The sequence below is a fragment of the Pteropus medius genome, unplaced genomic scaffold (genome assembly GCF_902729225.1).
Source record: "Pteropus medius unplaced genomic scaffold, Ma_sr-lr_union100, whole genome shotgun sequence".
Lineage (NCBI taxonomy): Eukaryota > Metazoa > Chordata > Mammalia > Chiroptera > Pteropodidae > Pteropus > Pteropus medius.
In genome coordinates, this window is record NW_024349804.1 from 1,272,338 (window position 1) to 1,293,239 (window position 20,902).

The following is a 20,902-nucleotide window of genomic DNA, read 5'->3' on the forward strand; positions in this document are numbered from 1 at the left end:
AATCTGCAACTACACAGATAGGCCTGACAATTTACAGGAATATTCCAGAGCACAGCAAGTTATCTTTCATGGGCTGGAGCACAGGGCCAGTGCCAGTGGTGAGAGCATCAGGATGTGAGGCTGTGAGTTGGGTGTGGCCAGCTGGCCAAGAGCTCTGTAGATGATGCCAAGGTGTTGGACGTCATTCTGAACGTGAGACTTTGGGGGAGCATTGAGAAGGATTTCGAGATCATCAGCTGGAATTTTAGAATAGTTGCTTGGCTGTGGTGTGGAGGCGCAGACTGGAAGCTGGGACATGTGATGCAAGGGCTCTGCAGTGGTCAAGATGAGGACTAATGAGACGTCTTCCCAGGGCGGCAGTGGTGGGCTGAAGCTATTAAGGAGAGAGTCAACAGGACTTAGCGTTGGGGCGGTAGCGTGCCACAGATACCCTGAAAATTGCTTCCCTAATAGCTGGGAAATGCTGGATAATGTTAACATTAATCTATACAAAATGGGGCTTGGAAGAAAGCTTTACAGCAGAGCAAGATGACAGGAATAAAATATTCCAGCACGTGCAGAAGGAACAATGCGTATTTCCCACTTTATCTGCTCTTTTGGATTGTGCAGGCACCTGTTCCTTTTCTTTGTGAAAGGCAGAGTATTATTTATAAAATGCTGCCCCTTCTCCCAAACATCTGGATGTTTAGAGTTGCACAGATAAAACATCTGGATTTAGGCCTGAAGTTTTGCCTCTTCTTCCAGATGTTTGGTGTCCCGTTGACAAAGTCTTTGTGAAGAGTCATCTAACTAGGTGCTAAACAAGCCTCGAGCCTGGGAGGAATTTTAAGGGGTATAAGAATGAATACACTCCACACAAAGGAGCTATAAAATAACCAAACTAATTATGAATCCAAGAGGATTGAGAATTTTTCTGGTTGACAAAAAGGGATATAAAATAGTGTATTTAGGCTTCTTAGGAATATATTTTCAGGTGAATATTTCCTTTGAACAGCTGGGGATGAGGAAGTTGGGGGTGGGGGGAGATTAAAATGTTATGTGTAAGGTGGGGTTGTATAGCTGAATTAAAGTCTGTCGTTTAAGTCGGCTGGCAAAGAGCCAAGGAACTTGAAGGTTGAGTTCATTCTTTCCTACATAGTGCTTTTTGTTGCAAAAATATTTTCTAGGCTTTTTGATGAACTCCTTGTGATCTTTTATAAAAGAATGAGCCACAAAAGGTTTGGACAATTATTTAAATATAAGGATTATACACAAACTTTAGAAAAGTACAGCTCCATCATATACAGGGCAGGAGAAGCATGGTGGGTAGAATATGCAGACCGTGTTAATAAGTTGTTAGTAAACAGTCTTAGCCATTCCTGGAACTGAAGGGACGTTAGTTCATTTTCTACATTCTCCTGCCACCCATCAGCATCATGGTTTCTCTTGTTCCCTCACATGTTCGTATATTTGGGTGGTTTCAGGGGGTGTGACTATGATGTGTCAGAGTTCGATGAGGCTGCTCTCATAGACCTGGGCAGATGTCCCTTTTTTTTCTCACTCCGCCTGTGTGTCCCTCCTGAGAAATGTCTTTGCTGAAAAACCATTTACCTTTTCCAGATAGAGGAGAGCCACCTCAGGGCCAAGGGTCTATCTGACTGGCTAGGTTCCTCTGCTAGAACCTCCTCCGTTTGAACTACTGTCAAGGCGAAATTGCTTTATTTTCTAATTTTGATGATATTAGCAAATACATGTAATGGGAAATAAAATTAATCAGTTTGTGCTTGTGAAATTGCCTCCTGTTTACCTCAGCCTTGTAGCAATTTTCCCCCCTCCTACAGGGGTGATTTTAATTAACAGCGTGAATTTTTGGTAGTTTAATTTATTTTATGATTTTGTAAAAATACTCCTTTGTAAGGGTTTATATATAACTAGCCAGCTAATTAGCAGTAATATTTTAACAACAGCTGTAGAAGCAGGGAGTCCCATGAAACATGGCTTCTCCCTTCAGACCGCCAAGATATTTATTGGTGTCTTTCCTTATCAGCTCTAGCTGAAGGCAACAAAGGAGGGTAATGTGAGCATCAGATAATTAAAAGAGAAGTAAGCATTCAAGTCCTCCTCTCACCTGACACGCAGAACTTCCTAAGGACTTCTGTGTCTCTAAGCCTCTGATTTAAGATGCTGTCTTCTCGGCTTCTAGTTCTTCCAAAGTCTATTATACATTCCTTGTGGGCCTCGGTATAAGACATCCCTTTCTCGAAAATTATGGGGAGTCTTTTAATAGCATTAACTTGAACTAATAGTCACCGGCATTTATGCTAAACTTTCACTCGATGCAAAGAACTTTAACGTAGAGTGAAGTTCTCTCTCCATTCATTAACTTTCTGGAATTCAAAGATAAAACCGGGGAGAGAGTCGGGGCACAGGGGGCAGGGGAGAGGGTCAGAGCAAGTGATACAGAGACACAGAGACGTGGAAAGTCAGAGAGAGAAAAAGCGAGACAGACAGAGACGACGCCTCTCTCTCTAGCTGACACAATCAGTTCCCTTCTACTACCTCATTGTCACCAAGCACCCATTTTGCTGCTTTGGGTTTGGGTTTGAGGATGGGGCACAGGGGTAGTGAGAAGGTCACATACGGAGAGGACTGTGGAAATGGAGATGCACTGGGGGACAAGCAGACTCATTTTAGGGCGCGAACCCATTGGCCGCCCCGAGTGAGATTTTGGAGTTCAAGAAAAGTGGTTTGTTTTTCATACCCCAATTTTTATTCCCAAAGGCAAGCCAACTGCTTCCTCTGGTGCTAAGCATAAATTCTGCCTACACACCTCTTTTCCCCTTACGTGTTTAGATTTTTGATTCTAACTCCTGCAGAAGCGAGTGATCCTCATCACTGTGGGAGGGTGGGGATCCTTAGGCTTACTTTAGATTCCTAACTCGACTTCAGAGATAGGGATACTAAGGGCTAGAAAAGTCAAGTGACTTGCCCAAGGTCACGCAGAAAGTTGTGGTAGAGAGGCAACTTGAACTACATCCAGTCCTTAAATGTCTGCGGTGTGTTGTCTCGGACAATGGTTGGAAAGCCTCACTCGTTTTCCGAGGGAGAGCACACCGGTCTTTTCTCTGTGCACCCACCTATCACCCGGGTTATAGCGCCATCTGCATGTCGTCCCCCTCACCAGACTGTGACTTCCGTGAGAGCAGAATCTCTTTGTGCCTGTTTGGTGCCTGGTCCACAGCAGATGCTTAATAAATAATTATTGTATGAATGAAAAAAAAAAATCATAGTAAGTTGAGTCTGACTTTCCAATGCAAACTTCCTTAGAGTAAGGAGCCTAAGTTTCTGATTAAGTGCTTGATATTCAACTCTTAAGAGTTGTGTCTAAAAATATATGTGCCCTGTGGTACAGTGCCTGAAACACAGTAAGGGAGCAAATGTTAGCTATCATTATTTTGTCAACTTTAGTAAATTAGAGGGAAAGGACCTATAGAAAGTACAATGCAAAACTTTCCAAAGGGTGTATAAATCACTAAAACGTGGGGAATCAGTAATCATATACAAATGTACACATGTATACACACACACACACACACACACACACACACAGAAGGAGCATACCTTTGGTTTGATTAGATTCATTTCAGAGATCTTCTAGAGAAGGAAAGTGCCCAGTGCGGGGTTAGGTAAAAGGTTCCTAAGAAATGGTGACCTTCCTGTGCTATATAATCACTCTAAAGACCGGTGCAATGATTTAACAGTTGTAAAGCACTTTATATTTCACATCCATTCAGAGAAACGGACATGGAGAGCCAGAGAGAGAAAAAGCAAGATGGACACAGACAATTTCTCCTACTCTAGTTAGCACAAACCCACAATGGCACAGAGGCAGTGACTGCATACCCAGCACTTTAACAGTGCCTGACACATAGTAGACACTCAGTATACGTTTGATAAATGGCTGAATGATATAATTTGGCTTTCACCATAACCTTTCGAGGTGGGTATTGTTATTACCTCTCTTCGCCCAATGCGGTACTTACTCTCAGAGAGGTTAATGTTCCTGATGAAAGTTCCCTAGCTAATCAGTGACAGAGCCAAGAGTCAAACCCATGGCTTTTCATTCCAAAGTTTATGCTTCATTTTATTTATTGTTAAATAGCACCACTAGTAATGTATTTATTTATGTGGATGTGGAATAACTAAGCATAAGGTCGGTTGGAGGTAATATTGAAAGGATGGTACTGTGTAGTCATTAGAGATAAGGCTCTGTAATTCGATAATTTTGATCCTGCCACTTATTATCTGTGTGTCTTTGGACCAATTATGTAACCTCTCTGTGCATCAATTTCCTCGTCCCTAAAATAGAAGAAGTATTAGCACCTACCTCATGAGTTGTCTTGAGGATTATGGGAGATGATGCCATTGGCTGAATGCTGGGCACAGAGTCAGGTCTCACTGGAGCTACCTAAGAAGTAGGTGACACATCCTGCCTCTGTCCCTAACTGCAGTGTGATCTTCCTGGGTCATACTCTCTTCATCTGGAAAAATGACAGGCTGAATGACATGATCTATAAGGCCCCTTCTAACTCTACAATCAGTGAACCGAGCATAATTTTATGGGGTCTCACATCTCATGTGATTCCCCTCAGTATTTCTAATACGTTTTTATTTTCTGATGAAGAGAGAAAATAATAACGTGAAGTGGAAAGAGAGAGAAGAAAAGAAGAATTGTAAGAGCATCAGTAAGGGATGGACGAAGGAGCGGGTATCATATGACAAGTAGCTAAATTGACCATTATGGGTATTGAACTCCATTTGGTGTGTAATAGTAGGTGAGCATTTGGCCATATGAAACTCATATCTATATATCAACTTTCCCCAAACACCATCTCAATTAATGAGCACTGACTGAAGAATGGAGATTTGGCTGGGCAGAGATAACGGTAGAAAATATGAGAAATACATGTATAATACTGCAATTAAAGGAAAACTGACGTGACTTATGGCCTCCATCTCAATTCCTTTTCTTTCTTTCTCTGTTAAGAAGCAAGAACTGTTGTGGAAAGTAGATAGAGGAAGCGATGTTTCTTTAAAAAAATCTTAAAAAAAAATTCAAAGTTGGGATTTCTTTTGATGGGGAAACAATAAAGTGTTAGATAATTCTGAGGTTCTCACTGCAAGAAAACAATAATTGCATTTTGTATTTTATTATAATAATAGGTTCCCGGCTAAATGCACAAATCTAATAAAACCATAATACCAAGTTACAATGGGCTTCATGAATTGGAAATAGAGTGAATTTAAATGTTTTTGGCACCTGCCACCCAGTTCCCCAATAATAAGATCTATAATTTCCTGATAAGGGTGTGCACAACTCTTGTGAATTTAGCTCTGTTGTCAGTATTCATGTTAATTTCTTATTGGCCTTGTGAGACCCGCTCCTTCACGGCTAACCCTTTTGCCATTTAAAAAACATTGAGAGTACTGAGATAGATTTGGGGACTTTTAAAGGGATTTTTCAACATATAATTAGCTGTATAGGACCAGAAAATGGTGAGTCATCCTGGGCTTATTTGAGCATCACTTATACACATTTAAAGAACACTGTGTGTTTGCAAATGGAGCAGGAAATGTTCCTACGTGTTGGTAAGGCTCAAGGCACAGTGGAAGAAAGCTGTTCCTACTTTGATCTGAGTGTCTGCCGTGAAAGTTTAGTGCGATTTTCCCTAGTGTAGGTCACAAGTGTGGGTGTGATGAGTGGCATAAGAGGGGTGGGGTTCCATTTCTTTGCTCAGGCTCTTGGTGCCTGGCAAGGCCTCTAGGCTAAAAGCAGATACGACTTGCACTGTCATGCACAGCATTTCCATGTACAATTCAGGGTCCTGGGAAATCCCTTTCTTCCAAAAAAGGGTATGTCATCACGGATGGGGCAGACGTCAAATGGGATCCCATTTTATGGCTAAGCTAGTGCAAAGTCCTCAGGGAATACAAGAAGAAGCTACCAGGAGCATCTTCTGCCTTCAGATATATCTTGTTTACCCCTCCCAGACTCACGTACCATAAGGGTGGCTGCCGATGCTATGACCCAAGAATCTGGGAACTGTAGCCTCATCGTAACGCTTCCAGGTACATGGCAAAAGTTTCGAAACTGTCGGTTCACCACTAGAAACCAGTGGTAGGTATTTCCCACCAGTTCTCTTTTCCTCCTGCATTTAGCCGATAGGTCACTCCGTAGCGAGAGTTTCGTTCCTTTAGGCTCAGGCCGAACCTTTGACTGTTGATGGTGACTTAACGGCTAGTGGTGGAAGAGTTTGAGATATTTTGAGCGAGTTTAGATATAGGACCAGGATGAGGGAAAACACACCTCTGAAAAGCTTGTAGTTTCTCCCCTCTGTCCCCCATAACAATTTCTGCTCTCCTTTCCAGCATGGAAAACGCAGTTCAGTTGAGCTGAGTCACCTGCCTCTGATCACTTCCTTATCAGCTGCGGAGGAGTCTACCTTGACTTTGCCCCCAGTCTCATTTAATTAGGTATAAGCCTACCTCAAAGTCAATTCATTCTGTTTCTTAACATTGACTGCAGTTTCTCTTTTGGCTAACTCCTTGCCTTTCCCTGTGATTGAAGCAGTAGAGGTTGATAATTCATTTTGTTCCGCCATTATTGATTTGGTGGCTCTGATCCAAAATTTGAAAATTTCTCTCCAGGTTGTTCTTGCCCTTGGTTTTTACAAAGACATTGCATAAAATGAAGGGCGTAGGTCAGAAATAGAAGCATCAGTGCTACTTTAGGGTATGAGGGTCCACTTTCAATCGTGAAAGAGGCTTATTGTTAATTACAGAGATTTCCAAGGGCATCACACACTTCTCATGCGGTGGCTGGGAAAAAAAATCCTCCTTACAAATGCTTTCTAAACTGAGAATGGATTTGAAAGACCATTGTCTGCCCTCGCTCAGAAATTATTCCCTCATAAAGGACTTGTGTAAAGGGTTTCAAGATACCTTTATGTGAAAGATAAACCATATTAAGGGCCCGAGAGCTTCTGCTCACCACATTTTTTACTGAAGGTTTCCTTTCTTGATTCTTGTAAATGTCAGTTTCACTGAAGAGTTTCTTAAAGTCACCGCCTCCCTTGCATTAAGGATTCTAAACCCAAAAGCGGATGCTTCTCTGACATCCTTTTTTTTTTTTTTCCAATTCTGGGTAACTTGGTGGGTGTCAGGTGTCCAGTGGAGTTTTTCTGAAGGATCATAATGAGATTATTGGTGGGCTCTTTTATTGCCTTAAAAATTTTTTCCTTAAATGAGCATTGCAGAAGCCCCAGGAACTAAGAATTTGTGTTGTGAGCCTCTTATGGAGGCTTGTATTTCTTCATGATTCCTCTAGCATGTGATTTATTTTTCATGTTGCAAATAGTTGGTAATAAGGCCTATCTTTAGGGGAGAAAAAAAAAGGAAAAAGGAAAAAGCTTATCTTTCTTTGTTTTGTTTTCCCCAATTAGTATGGCAAGCTGAGTCAGGGCCCCCCAGGGTCTATTTATTGAATTGTATGAAAGAGCAGTGGAAATGAACAGAATGCATTATTTTCCTCAGGTTACTTTACTTCCATATGAAGATGGGTCCTTTGAATTAGCTCATAACCACGGTGTAGTATGTAAGCACCATACTTTCTTCCTCTGATATTTCTAAAGGCAAAGACAGAACCCATGACATTGTCTCGTACCTTTAGAAAACTGGTAGAAGATGCCTTCCAGAGACACTTACTTCGAATAAAGCTGAATTCTTCCCTCTCCTCTTTTCCATCTAATTTGATATCGTAGGTCTCTATAAATAAAGCAAGCCTATAGTGCCACTTTCTCATTGGCCTAGAGATCAACTCAGCCTTGACTTCATGCCTGTAATGAACTCGGTTTCCTGCGATCGGAGAGAGAAATTATAACCCCCAAAAGTATTGTCCTGAAGCTAGATAGAAAACCCAAAGATGGAACCACCACCTAAGGCCTTTCAAAAGATTTCCCTTCTGTCAGTCACGACTGTTACGAAACAGGTAGGGCAAGGATGTTTTTAAGCCTCGCTGACTGTCAGCTCCCAAAGTATCCAGCCAAAATTGGGGAAAACTCTTACTGTGTTAAGTATTCTGGCTTGATACAGCAAAATCCAAATCTGCCCATTGTGCTTTCATTTCAATCGGCCCTTTAGATTCTTAATTACAACATGGGCTAATTATGCAGTCAAAGCTCTAAACCGCACAGCATGCCTGTCCTTCTCTCCTTCTCCCTGGCATTATCGTATTGGTTTTTCCAACCCTGTCAGACCGAGATTTAAATCCTTCACCTTCTACTCGCTGTGTTCCGTGTATCAACCTTTCCTGCCTTTTAGAGTTACGTGCCCAATAAAGTTCTCATTTCTGTCATAGGTCAGGACTTGGTCTTTTATACATTCTTAGGCTGGGGCCATTTAAATTCTGTTTTTGATTTTATCTGGCCTCTTTAAATGATTTGCCTTGTAAGTCTTTTAACTTTTTGGTCTTTAGCCCCGGCGTCTTAGACTATTAATTTATTTTTTAACCTGCGTGACCATCGAAGCAAATTTATAGACAATCTCATTGATAATGAGGTATCTTCATTCTGGAGAGAGAAGAGAAATGTTTGGAAGGTCTTCAAAGGGGAATATTTGCCTAACCCGGTGTGTGTGTGTGTGTGTGTGTGTATGTGTGCAGCTGTGTGTGTGAGTGTGTGTGTGTACTCGTGTGTGTGTGTCCTCAGTGCAGGTCGCCAAGGCAATCTCCAGCTGTTAGAGCCTCTGGGGTTTGCATGTGGAGAATATTCTCCATCCATTCACTTTCTCTAGCCTGTTCTTTCAGTGTCGTTTTATTTTCACTGGGACAATGTCTTAGTTTTCTGCAAACCACTTGAGAGAAAGAAGGAGAGAGGCGGGAAGCAGAGGGAGAGGGAGGGAGAGAAAAAGAAGAAAACTTTTATTGCATGGCGTACTAGGAAAGGCTTATCATACACGAATAGGACAACATATCACATCCTATTCGCTTAGTTATTGGGTGACTTGTTAGAATATATTTGTATCTTTGAGTTGGAGAGGAAATTCTCCAATCTCATTTTATTTGCATGTGCCTTGAAGTGGGACTTTTTGGGCTATGCTTACAAATTCTGAAGATATGTGGGAGCCATATTGTTTTTAGGCTTTCTTCAACAAGAAAGGGCAGGCTGGGGGTCAAGGCTATACGGAAGAGCAGACAGACAATGCTGGGCCTCTCCAGCCCTGGGGCCCTGGCACTGTCTTGGGACATCTTTTGTTGGTTTTCTAGCCATTGCTGGATATTCTCACATTCTCTGTCAACTTCTGCCTGCCCTGGGTTCCCCCTCAGCCTGTCTCCTCATCACACTTACCTAGTTTTGATCCCTGTTCTTGAGGATTTGCTCTCTGCCAGCTAAACTATAAACATATCCATGGGAATGTGTTAGAAACTACTAATTATACAACATGTTATCCCTCTATATAAAATATTTGCATTTTTGAACTGAACCCTTATAGAGACACCGTCCTAAGTCAAAAAGATGGTGCTTGTGGCCAGAATTTCATCTTAGTGTGTGGCTATTCCCCAATCAGGCCAGGCTAAAAGCCAGCTTCTCTGTATAAGAATTAAACCGTTTTTATTTGGAATAGCAGCAAGTCTTTGTGATTTTTTCTAAAAAGTGTATTCAGGTAATATATATTATTTATATATATATATTATATATATATAATGTGTGTATATACATATATATATTTTTCTGGGTGGACAGCTTATTGATCCCAGCAGCTATTGAATTTTTATATGCCATTTATGATTGTTCTCGTGATTTAGTGAAATATTCAAGACAAATTTGATCAGCGTTTCTTAAAAAGGTCAAATACTTCTATAGGACTTTAGTCTGAAGACATTCTAAGATGTTCCTTGCCAGTCCACAGGGAGTTGGATTAGGTATCTGCAACTAATGGAGTCACAGACTGGAGGCTGGCAAAGTAGCGATGGTGGAGTGTAAGCGAGCCAGGATTCGCATCAGTAATTCTAGTGCCTTGAGATCTCTTGGACACGGGAGCAGTGTAATTCCACTGGGCCACTTCGTTTGCGCAAATAATCAGCTATGATTCTGTTTCAGGATTTTTTTAGTGACTCTTTTTTCCCTCCGTCTCCTAGGAAGTAAAGAATGGACTATGATAATGATAGCAGTTGGTCAGCTACAGCCTAATTCAGTCATGTCACATGCTGAACTGTCTGGTAATTTCATTGTCAAACTGAAAGACAGATTGAGACATATTTCCAAAAAGTGTTTTGTGGTGACCTGAAAGGTTATATATTTGAACACGGCCACAGAAAAGCAGACAGTGTATATACCATTTTGTGTGAATTTGAAAAGTTTTTCTCTTAAATTGAAGGGAAAACAAGGAGGAAAAAAAGACCAAATGCAGGGCTATTTTCTTTGCTAGAATAGTTGTTACCGTTTTTTTTTCCTCTGGAAAATGAATAGGTTACTATCTAGGTCTTTGTGTTTCTGTTCTTCAACTTTGTTGTACGTCTTGTCGGTTTCACTCTGACAGTATTACATGTGACAAGAAAGGACTGGATTTTGAGTTGGCAAAAAATAAAAAATAAAAAAACACAAGCCCCAAATACCCAAATGATATGCAGTGGCACCCTCACCCTTAGTGTTCCCATATGGAAATATAATTTCTTCCTGAGTGGAAGTTTCTGGAAATAGATATTTGACTCCTCCTGTAAACTGCGGCTTGGCAGCTAATTGGGGAGGATTATAGTCCTCTTTCCAGAGACTTTTGAAGCCCGAGTAAATTTCCCAAATGCGAACTCCATCTCCTAAGATTTCCGGTATGAGTCCTTTGGGATGGGCCACTCTGGGCAATGTGGCGAATCCTCTGTACTGGGAGCCCTTAGGAGAGAGACTGGACCAGACTGGAAAATGTCTTATGTCTGTTTGAAATGTTGACTATCAGGGCTCTCAATGGTCCCAAATTTTTACTGGGATTTATAGTTGAGGATCCCGAGAGCTATGATGGATAGGAAAGTAAAGTTCTCAGCCTGGTGTCACAAAATGAGTGAGTAGTGGAACCAGGGTTTCAAGCCCGAGTCTTTGGCTCCGACTGCCCTACTCCTCTGTTTCATTTTAGGAGTATAGTCTCCAGTTGCGGAGAGGGTTTTCGTTGTGGAGTGTGAGAACATGAGACTAAGGAGAGACGCGGGGGCCGAGTGATGAAGCGGCTTGGGATCTAGGCTGTGTCGTGTGGACTTTCTCTTGGAAGCGCTGCGAAGCCTTTTTTTTCCTATAGTTGTTCTCTGGCATCTTGCTTTGGATCATTCACTATTTGTGTGTTCTGTGTTCCTCTTCCATATCTGATGAGAGCGTTCACATTGTCAACTTGCAGGGACATCATTCCTTGTCAAACAGTAAAGCCTTTTATTCTTTTCTATACATTTGACGATCTGTCTGGTTCCTTACCCCTCTGTGTGCCTCTCCCCGAAAGGTACAGCCCCTCGGTCAACACTCCTCTCCCACGTTTCATGATCATATTTTGAAATCCGTACCAAGCCAATTTACTTGACATGTACAGTCGGCAGTTATCTCTGTAAAGCTAACCACATTTGTCTCACGATGCAAGATGCTAGTACCCTCTTTTCTTTCTTCCACTGTTAGATCTTTCCTAACTTCTGCCCCGAGTTCCCTTTCTCTTCTCATACCGCCCAGAGTCATTCTACTCTCGAACCTGGTCTACTATTTTAAGATTTCCTCCCCTCTCTTGATGTGTACTCCTGGTTCAAGGTAGAGAACTAAATCTGGGATAAGGGAAGGTACTATATGGGGTGGTCCAAAGGTACCAGAGAGAGGTTAAGAAAGAATGTGTTCTGCTCATGCTCCACTGGTCACCAGGGGACGATCTTAGGTAAGTTCCCTTTTATGTCTTGTCCTTGCATCTGTCATCCTTGACATGAAGCAGTCCACATAAGATGGGAGCTGATTCCTAGTAAACTTGGTCTCAGGTCCTTGTCATGCCCATGATTCTCCCCAGAACTTAAATCTAGAGGACCAAGAGAAGAACTCCTAAAGTGGACACCTTTTCTGTTTGGGGTTCATTTCATAGTCGGAATAGAAATCTGAAGATGATCCTTCTCACCCCAAGATATATGCTAGTTTAAAGACAAGGGCTTATTCATACACATGTAGTCATGAAGAATGACTAAGGATGATAACGTCGGAACGTGTTGCCAAGGGCGACACTGCAGTCCATAGGATAGCAATGGTCATGACATGAGAAGGTCTAGTTAAAGAGACGTAAAATCCACGTCATTTCAAAGTGAGTTAGAACCACAGTGGAGCAAGGTGGGATGAGGACCTGGGCTGCCACACAGTGGTAATGCACTTTGATGATGGTGCTGGGACTTTGGGATTCTGGTCTGCCTTTCCCCAAACACCTTCAGCTACCGTGTTGTCCATACAAAGGAACAAGCACTCCAGAAACCAGAAGGCATCCAGCAAACAGAAAGCCTTTCCTGCCATCATCAACAATAAGTGATTTAAAGAAAGATTTCTTTTGAGGGGCTATATCAGTGGGTCTCACTCTGGCTGTATTAGAATCACCTAGAGAACTTTTTACAAAGTCCAGATATGCAGCCTTCACCCTTAACCAATTAAATCTTAATTTTTGGGAGTGGAGCCCAGGTAATCAGTATTTTTTAGAGCTTTTCAGATTATCCCAAAGTGGGACGAAGGTTGAGAACCACTAGTTATAGAATTTGCTTCCTAAAGTGTGAGACTCCCTTGGGGAGCTTGTAAAAGACATCAGGTCTTGTTACTGACTCAGAATCCCAAGGGTTGGAGCCCGGTCATCTGAATTTTAAATTCCCCAAGTGACCCTGACCACAACAGGAGTTGGAAGATAAAACCACTAGCAAATAAAGAGATGAACTTTGATGAAAAATATCTACTTTTGAGGACATGAATAATTACAGTCTAATTGATGAGCGATAATTCTTATTAATTGTGATTTGGTGCAGCTTGGCAGCATTAGATCAAAGACTACAACTGATCTTCATTATTTGGGGGCTTTTGAGGGGCTCGATCTTTATCCTCTGAGTTTTGAACAAATTGAGAAGTAAAGGAGTCAAAGTAGAGGCCACATCTCGTCTTCACTTCCACTGGAGCTGATATTAGGCTTGAGCACAAGAGGCAAATGGCCCATCACGATAGCCCTGCATGAGGTAGATTTATCCATCTAGTCATCTCAGGATGTTCCCCACTCCACTACTGGCACTTGCTGGAAGAGTCAGCATGGCCAGCTTCATAAGGGTAGCCCCAGGTGAGAAGCATAGGGCTGAGCTGGGCTCAGCAGGCTGTCGTTCTTCCCAAATTCGAGCAAAATGAATCATTACACGGCCCCACCGTAATGGGATAGGAAAGGCAGCTGTTTCCCGGAGAAAAATTTCTCTGTGAAAACCAAGGGTAGAGAAAGGGTGTTTCTCGTATCATCATACAACCTTGTAAATTATTTTCTGTCTCCTATCCCCATTTTGTATTTCCACGTACAAAATGAGGGTGTTCTCTGCCGTTCCTCCTGGAATCCACGCTCCGATTTTTCATTCATGTCTATTTTTTTTTTTTTCTCTCAGGTACAAGGATCTTGGAGGGCTCAGACCAGGCTAGGGTTTGGAGGTCTGGAGCCTGAGCTGAGGTTAGGGATGAGAGGATAATGAGAGTTCTCGATCACTGGAGTAGCTGGCTCTTTGTATTAAATCCTCCCTATTTTAATACCTAGAGTGGTCTCTGTTTTCGTGACTGGACCACGACTAATAAGGTTGGTATGTTACACTTAACATTTTATTTAATCTTTTTCAGCAATCTAGATTTCTTTGTGTTATTCTACATCCATTTACAGATGAGTCCACAGAGAAGTAAAAAGGAATTTGCTCAAGGTTATATTTCTAGAAGCGCCGGAACCAGGAATTCAAACCCAGTTCTGTCTGAATGCACAGTACACGGTTTTCACATCATTTCCTGTTCCACTGCTCTGCACAGAATGAAAAGCCAAGATAAGGGTTTTTCTCTTTCTGCTAAAGATCCCGTAAGAAGTTCCACTTGGAGAAGGTGTGGGAGGGTGACTGATCACATCTGTTCCCTGCACACATCTAAACTCCTGCCCTTGTGCATTTCACTGTCTATAAACATCACACGATCATAGACCTTGGAGCTGGAACGGCCTGATCCAGATCATCTGGCCCGGCAGCCTGCCTTCTGGCAGGCAACTGTTAATTATCTTTACTTTTCCAAACGAGAATGCCGAGCACTGACAGGTTGTGTGACTTGCCCAAGATGACACAGTGAGTAAGTGATAGTGCAGGTCCAGACTCCAGGACTTCTGGGGATGATTTTGGCTTGCTCCAAACACAGAGCCAAAGAAATCAACCCTAAGAAAAAAAAGCCGTGAGATAGCTTTTCCAGGATAATTCTCGAGCAGCTAATTCTTTAAACCAGCCTTCCCACCTGACATTGGAAGCAAGGTCAGGGAAAGCTGCTGAGTGAGGAGTCCCGACCTCATCTGTCCTCCCTCTGCCCGTGTCTTCCTAATCCTCCTTATTGATGGTGAACAGCCTTTTCCCAACCTGCCCAAGCCAGGCGTGCAGAGGAAGGACCTGCACACTGTTCCTATTCCACGCGAACAGGTATTAAGAAGAGCTGGGCGGAACTGACCTCATGAGATGCAGGAGGCCGGGCCCTCTGCTCCACCACCAGATTTCCAATTTCCAGTGATCCCGCAGCCCGGCCTGAAATGAGCACATTTGAGACAAACGTACGGGAAATCATCTTGTCACTGGTGTTTACAGTGTCAGACAACAGCAGATTCGGACATGTGCTCTTGATGATGAAAGAAAAGTCGCGGGGGAAACTCAGACCTCCACAGAGGGAGATGGGAGGGCGACAGACCCCGGAAAACAGGGCACTTCCAATCAGCTTTCAGCTCACGTCCTCATTCGCTTTTTCTTCCCTGTTTTGTCGGTTCTTTCCTCCTTCGTTTTATTACAGTATTAGTATTATTTTTGTCTTCTCTCTCCTTTATTTTTGTCCCGTTCTGTTTTTACCGTTTCGTTGTTCTGTTCATTGACCATTCGTTCATATATTCATTCAACCTAAACTTGTATATTGGACAGATCTGCTTCGATATCTAATAACTTTGCAAAATTATGCCCCTAAAGACTCCTGGTCTTCTCTATCCAATGTACTTCTCCCACAGCCTTTCTCATTATGCAGGCCGAAAAGCTTGAGGTCATACCCAAACCCTCTCTTTCTATCACACGCTATAACCGATTCATTTGCCAATCTCGTGGGATCTCTCTTTAAAATATCCCTGTGTACGATCATGGCTTAGTACTTTTTAATCATCACCTTGGTCCAAGTCTCTTAGCTAGATTATTAAAATTGGCCTAAAACTGGTTTCCCTGCTTCTTTCCTTTCCTCTTCGGACTATTCTCAGCACAACTGTAGACTTTTAAAATTGGTCAGATCATGTCGGATCAGTCACGCTCCAGACTCTTCACTGGTTCCCCATTTTACTCCGAGTCTTAAAATTGTTTTCGAGGCCCCAACATCTCCATTTCCTTTCTGAGCTCATCACTCTGCTCCGCCTGCAATAGTCTTCCGGCTGTTTTTTAACATCCTTTACATGTTTCCACCTCAGGGCCTTTGCATGTGCTATTTCTGCTCCTTTTTCTCAGATATCTACATGGCTTACTCCTACTCTTTCTCTAATTCTTTTCTTAGTAAACTTCTCAGTTAAGCATTTCCTGAGCAGTCTGTTCAGTTACAAGCCTCCTTCTTACACCAAGCACTCTCATTCACCCGAATTCTTGCATTTTTTTCATAGCATGCATCATGATCTAATGTTTTGTATGCTTGACTTCTTGGTTTATTATAGTCAGTCATCTCTGTCCGCTCTTCCACCCTACTCCATCCCCGCCAGAATGGAAGCAATCTGAGGGCATAGATTTTTGTCTGTTTTGTTCAGTGCTTTGTCTCCTTTCCTGAGACGATTACCTGACGCATAACACATGCTTAGTACATTTTCTTAAATGAATGAATGAATAAGTGATTGAATGAATTACCGAGCAACCACTATGGGCCAGGTATGGTGTTAGCATTTAGGCTTATCTAAGTCATTCTTTCACTTATTTGTTTCTTTCACAAATACTTGTTGAGGACCTATGTGATGTCTATAAGGATGATCTAGTACATTCTCTTTTCTTATTAGCTTATTTCTCTTTCTAGGATTCTTTTTTTCTGCCTCCACATCAACCACCTGATAGCTTTCTCATGTTTGAATACTGCCTTATCTTCATCTTGCTCCTCTTTCTATGGAGCCCAACTGTTTTTGGCCCTATGTGGCAATAGATCCGCAGCCTGAACAGGTCCCCACATCTATCTTAGGGATTTGGATTTGAGTTTATACTTCCTCCCAACCCACTGCAGCTTTCAGGGGGTGAATGTACTCAGTGATCACAGTGCTACTCTACTCCCATCTCTGCCACTGCACATCCTCCTGGACTCTTAAGTTTCTGGTTCTATGGTGAACAGGGCATCTAGGTGGCTTTTCACCCCCATCTCGTTTATATTTCTGCCCAAGATTTCACTGGACGTGAATGTCAGAAAAGGCATATTTCCTTCTTTAAAAAATGAAAAAGAAATGTTAACACATGCATGATATCATAGTAACATTAATGGAACTCTAAGTGAAAGGAAGAAAAAGTATTACTTGTAAATCAATCTGCATTTGTCTATGTTTATTTTCTACTCTTTTCTACTCATGCAAAATTTATAGTGGTCGTAGTCTATATTTTCATGTTTTTATACAACCTCTGTAGTTACTATTTTTAATGACTACATACTACTGCATTTTCTTCAGTGTGAGATTCTACTGATTTTAAGATGTACCATTTTCTTCATGACAGCTTTTCAAAGAGGAAGAGAAATATTACCACTTTAAATGTATACTTTGAATGCAAGATGAAGCCTAATTTCAGAAATGTTGAAAATTTACCAAAAAGTGTGTTAAAATTGAGAAAAGTAAATAGTTCACAGTATATTTATTTTACATTTATATTTACATAATTTACTACAAATAACACTGCTGTAAAAAATCTTAGGGCTTATGGCTTGTATCTTTTCTACTCTCTTTTTGGTATAAATTCACAGGGATACAAACAAACCTTTTTATGATTTTGAAGCATATTGCCATGATGTTTTTCAAAAGGGTTAAAACACTGTAGCCTGTTACTCAAAATGTATACTGGCATATCTGTACTTAATTGCAACTCTGCCAGCATTAGGTTTTATCATTTTTTGTTTGGTTTTGTTTTTGCTAACTTTACATATATAGATGGTTTGTTTGCATTGCTTTGATTATTTGAAAGGTGGTGTGAGACATATTAATAGCAATTAAACCTGAACTGCTAGTAAAAGATGTTGCTATTGACATGATGGTATAAGATTATTTTATTCAGATGACAGAGACTGGAATTTGTTCTTCAAAGTTCCTGCCTATGGCTGGGTGGAGAAGATTCAGTGAATAGAATTATTGACAAAAACGATCAATTTTTGTTTCGGAAAACAAATCTAATTAGACTTTTGCCATTTTCCAAGTACCTTGAAAAGGGGGTACTGTAATCTAACCTTGAAATTTTCAAGAATTTTATTTGAATGCTTTAATACTTGTTTCTGTTACGAAATATGTTAAGAAGGGATTCAGTTTAATCACTTTCAACATATGCTAATAATAACAAACCTTTAAATGTGACATTTACCATTTGCTGGATGAAGTTGCAGTCACTTTATATACTTGTTGAATTCTTACAACGACCCCATGAGATAGGTATTATTCCTATTATTTCCCATTGGATGAGGAAATTGAGACACAGAGAAGTTGACATATCTAGGAAGTTAAAACACTGGAATACCAAACCAAGAAGTCTGCTATGAGCCTATTTTATTAACCACATCGAGTTACTTCATTTTAGGAGTGTAACACACCGTCATGTAGACAGGAGGCTGGAGAGGTTGATGGAGATGCTCGATCCTGGCACACTTTCTGCTCTATGCTAAGGAGCTCACTTCCGATGTCTAGGAGGATGAGATTTATTCTCTTACAACTGAAGGATATTTTCCAGACTCTGACTTTCGACTTAAGTTCAGACCTAAACACCCAGCTGATATCTTTTGCCCTTGGAGATGATCCCTGAATTATGCCCTTCTCCTGTACCTCTTACCTTCCCTTTTGTCTTATCAACGCGTGTCTCTCATTAGACAGATGTTCAAAATACTGAGACTTGCTAAAATGAATGCAAACTTTCCAAATGCTGCAGCATCTGGGATGTTTCTAGAACATTTTATTTCTCAACTGGACAGAATGGCGAACTTCGAGCAAAGAAAGGTCTTATTGTTATTGGGACAAACAAATCTTTTCAACTAGCTCATTTAACTACAACTATTTCATTGCTCTTTAAAACATATTTTGTGCATTTCATCCGTGCTTTGGGTCACATGCAAATATCTCCTCTGTGTTTTGTTGTCAAAAATTAGTCATATGTTTTATTTATATGAAATCGTATTTGTGTTTGGAAGATAATTTAGCCTGGGGAATAAGAGCATAGGTTTTGAAGTCAGAAAGATCTGGATAAAATCCTGTTCTGCCCTCTCTTGTTCTGTGACCTTCTACAAGTTGTCCAATTTCTTCAGTTCTAAAATGAGGATAATAACATCCTACCTCAAAGGTTTGCTATAAAGATTAAATAATATTAATGAGCTAATTATTATCAAATGCACAGACAGAACATGGTACATACTAAGTATTCAATAAATTAGCTACTAATATATGCAATAACATTTTAATAAAATGTAATAAGCATTTAGGTAAAGGCCAAACTCAGGACTCTTTTGGGGAAGTGTTTCATCATTTACCTGTTTCTCTGAGTTAATGACTCCCAGCGTCTCTCACTGTTGAATTTTGCGACTTCGTCCCTCTAAAAAGAAGAAATTAAGATTTTTCTGTGGACTTTTTTAAAATGTCAGGGTTTTTTTTTTTGTGAATTAGAGACATCCTCACTGCCTTGCCCCATCTAGCATATACGTATTTTTTTAGTAGTTTCTGGGGCTATACAGAGGAATTGTAAAATAAGTGGACTTGTTTCCCAGGAGTGAAATTTTTAAAATTCATGTCAAAAATTGGTCCAAAGAGAAAATCACTTCTCCATAGGGGTGAGACTCCCTTAGTGGATGTTGCCACACTCTGGAGCACACTCTGGAGTCCACACCAAAGCCATTGCCACACTCTGGAGCATACCAATCTCTCATGAGAGGAGAGATTGGTATGCTCCAGAGTGTGGCAATGGCTTTGGTGTGGACTCATGTCTGAATGGCCTCCAATACCAAATCCAAGGTCCCACTCACAGAGCATCAAATATCCAAACATCATTCCTACTTCCACATTTTTAACTAGTCTCAAGAGCAGCCATATTTGGGGAGGAGAGGGTGGGCATCTGGAGTCTAGCCAGTGGCTGCAGGTGTTTAGTGAAGGGTGATAAGAGTTAAGGGGATAATGGAGACAACTCATCGATCGATTGATTGTTAACCTAGCAGGACCCTTCCCCTGAGGCTTTATCTTGATGGTGGCTCTCATGGGGTGGAGGCAGTGATGCAGGTGGTGACAGAAAAATGACTTCATCACTGAACAATTCAGGGGAAGCAAGAGCCCAGTATGATAGAGCAGATAACCTGGTTGCTGTTGTTTGCAAGATTCTACCTGGGATGTAGAATGTAGCAATCCCAGCCTGTGGGCATTGGTCTGACAGCTGCTCTCAGCATTGGAGAGAGATCCTGGACAGTTGCTGCCAGATAACAAGAGTTCAGAGCATGCCGGCTCAGGTGTGACTACCCCCAGTGGTGTTCTGGCACTTGCAGAAAAGCATCGTGGTCTCCCTGGCTCCATTTTCAAGGGTCATGGGGCCCTGAAACATCTCCAGGACATTTGGCCTGGTACCACTCACCCTGTGTGCTCATCTTTCTGCCATTACTACTTCTGAATCAGCTGAAAATGTGAATTTTAAGAGGGAAATAAGTACCCCTTTCTTCCTCAACTCAAATAGCACTACAGTTGTTTTCATTGGAGGAGGATTGTGTGTTTACCATCTTGGACTTGGCGATTACATCAGAAAAGGACTGACCTTATCCATTTGCATCTCAGCCAAAGCAGGGTCAACTGTAGGCAGCAGGGCAGGTCACTGGGACATCAGTTTCAAAGAGACATTAAAACAGCACTGGGGTGAAAGTAAGACAATGTCAGATTCGTCAGAACTCCAGTCAAGGCAAAAACTCAAATGTGGTTTGAAGGGATGTCATGATTGTGCTCCTGGCGGTGGGGGTCTGATCATCTCAAGAGGCACATTGACTAACGGTACACGTTTCCTAACTGCCTTCTGAGGAGGACGGAAGTGGGTAACTGGTTCGATGAGTAGGATGTGGCCGTGTGGGCTAGAGCTGGATTGCTAGGGGCATTACAGAAAAGACTTGAGTACTGCCACCTCCCCCACTCGTCCTGTCTGAAGCTCCTGGCCACGCTTCTAAATAATTACTTCACCAACATTTCAATGCCTTTTTGAAAAAAGGGCAACTTAGAAGTCTGATTGCAAGACCCACACGCCTTGGTCCAACCCCGCATCCTGGCGCAGATGTCAAGACCCAGTTGCTCCTTTCCTTTCTGGCTGCCTCCTCGAGGCCCTGCTCCTTCATGTGACAGTGTCTCTGCACCCTCCAAAGTGTGAAGAAACTCGGTTGGTTTTGTCCAGGGTTTCCAAAACTTGTCATGGAAGCTCTTT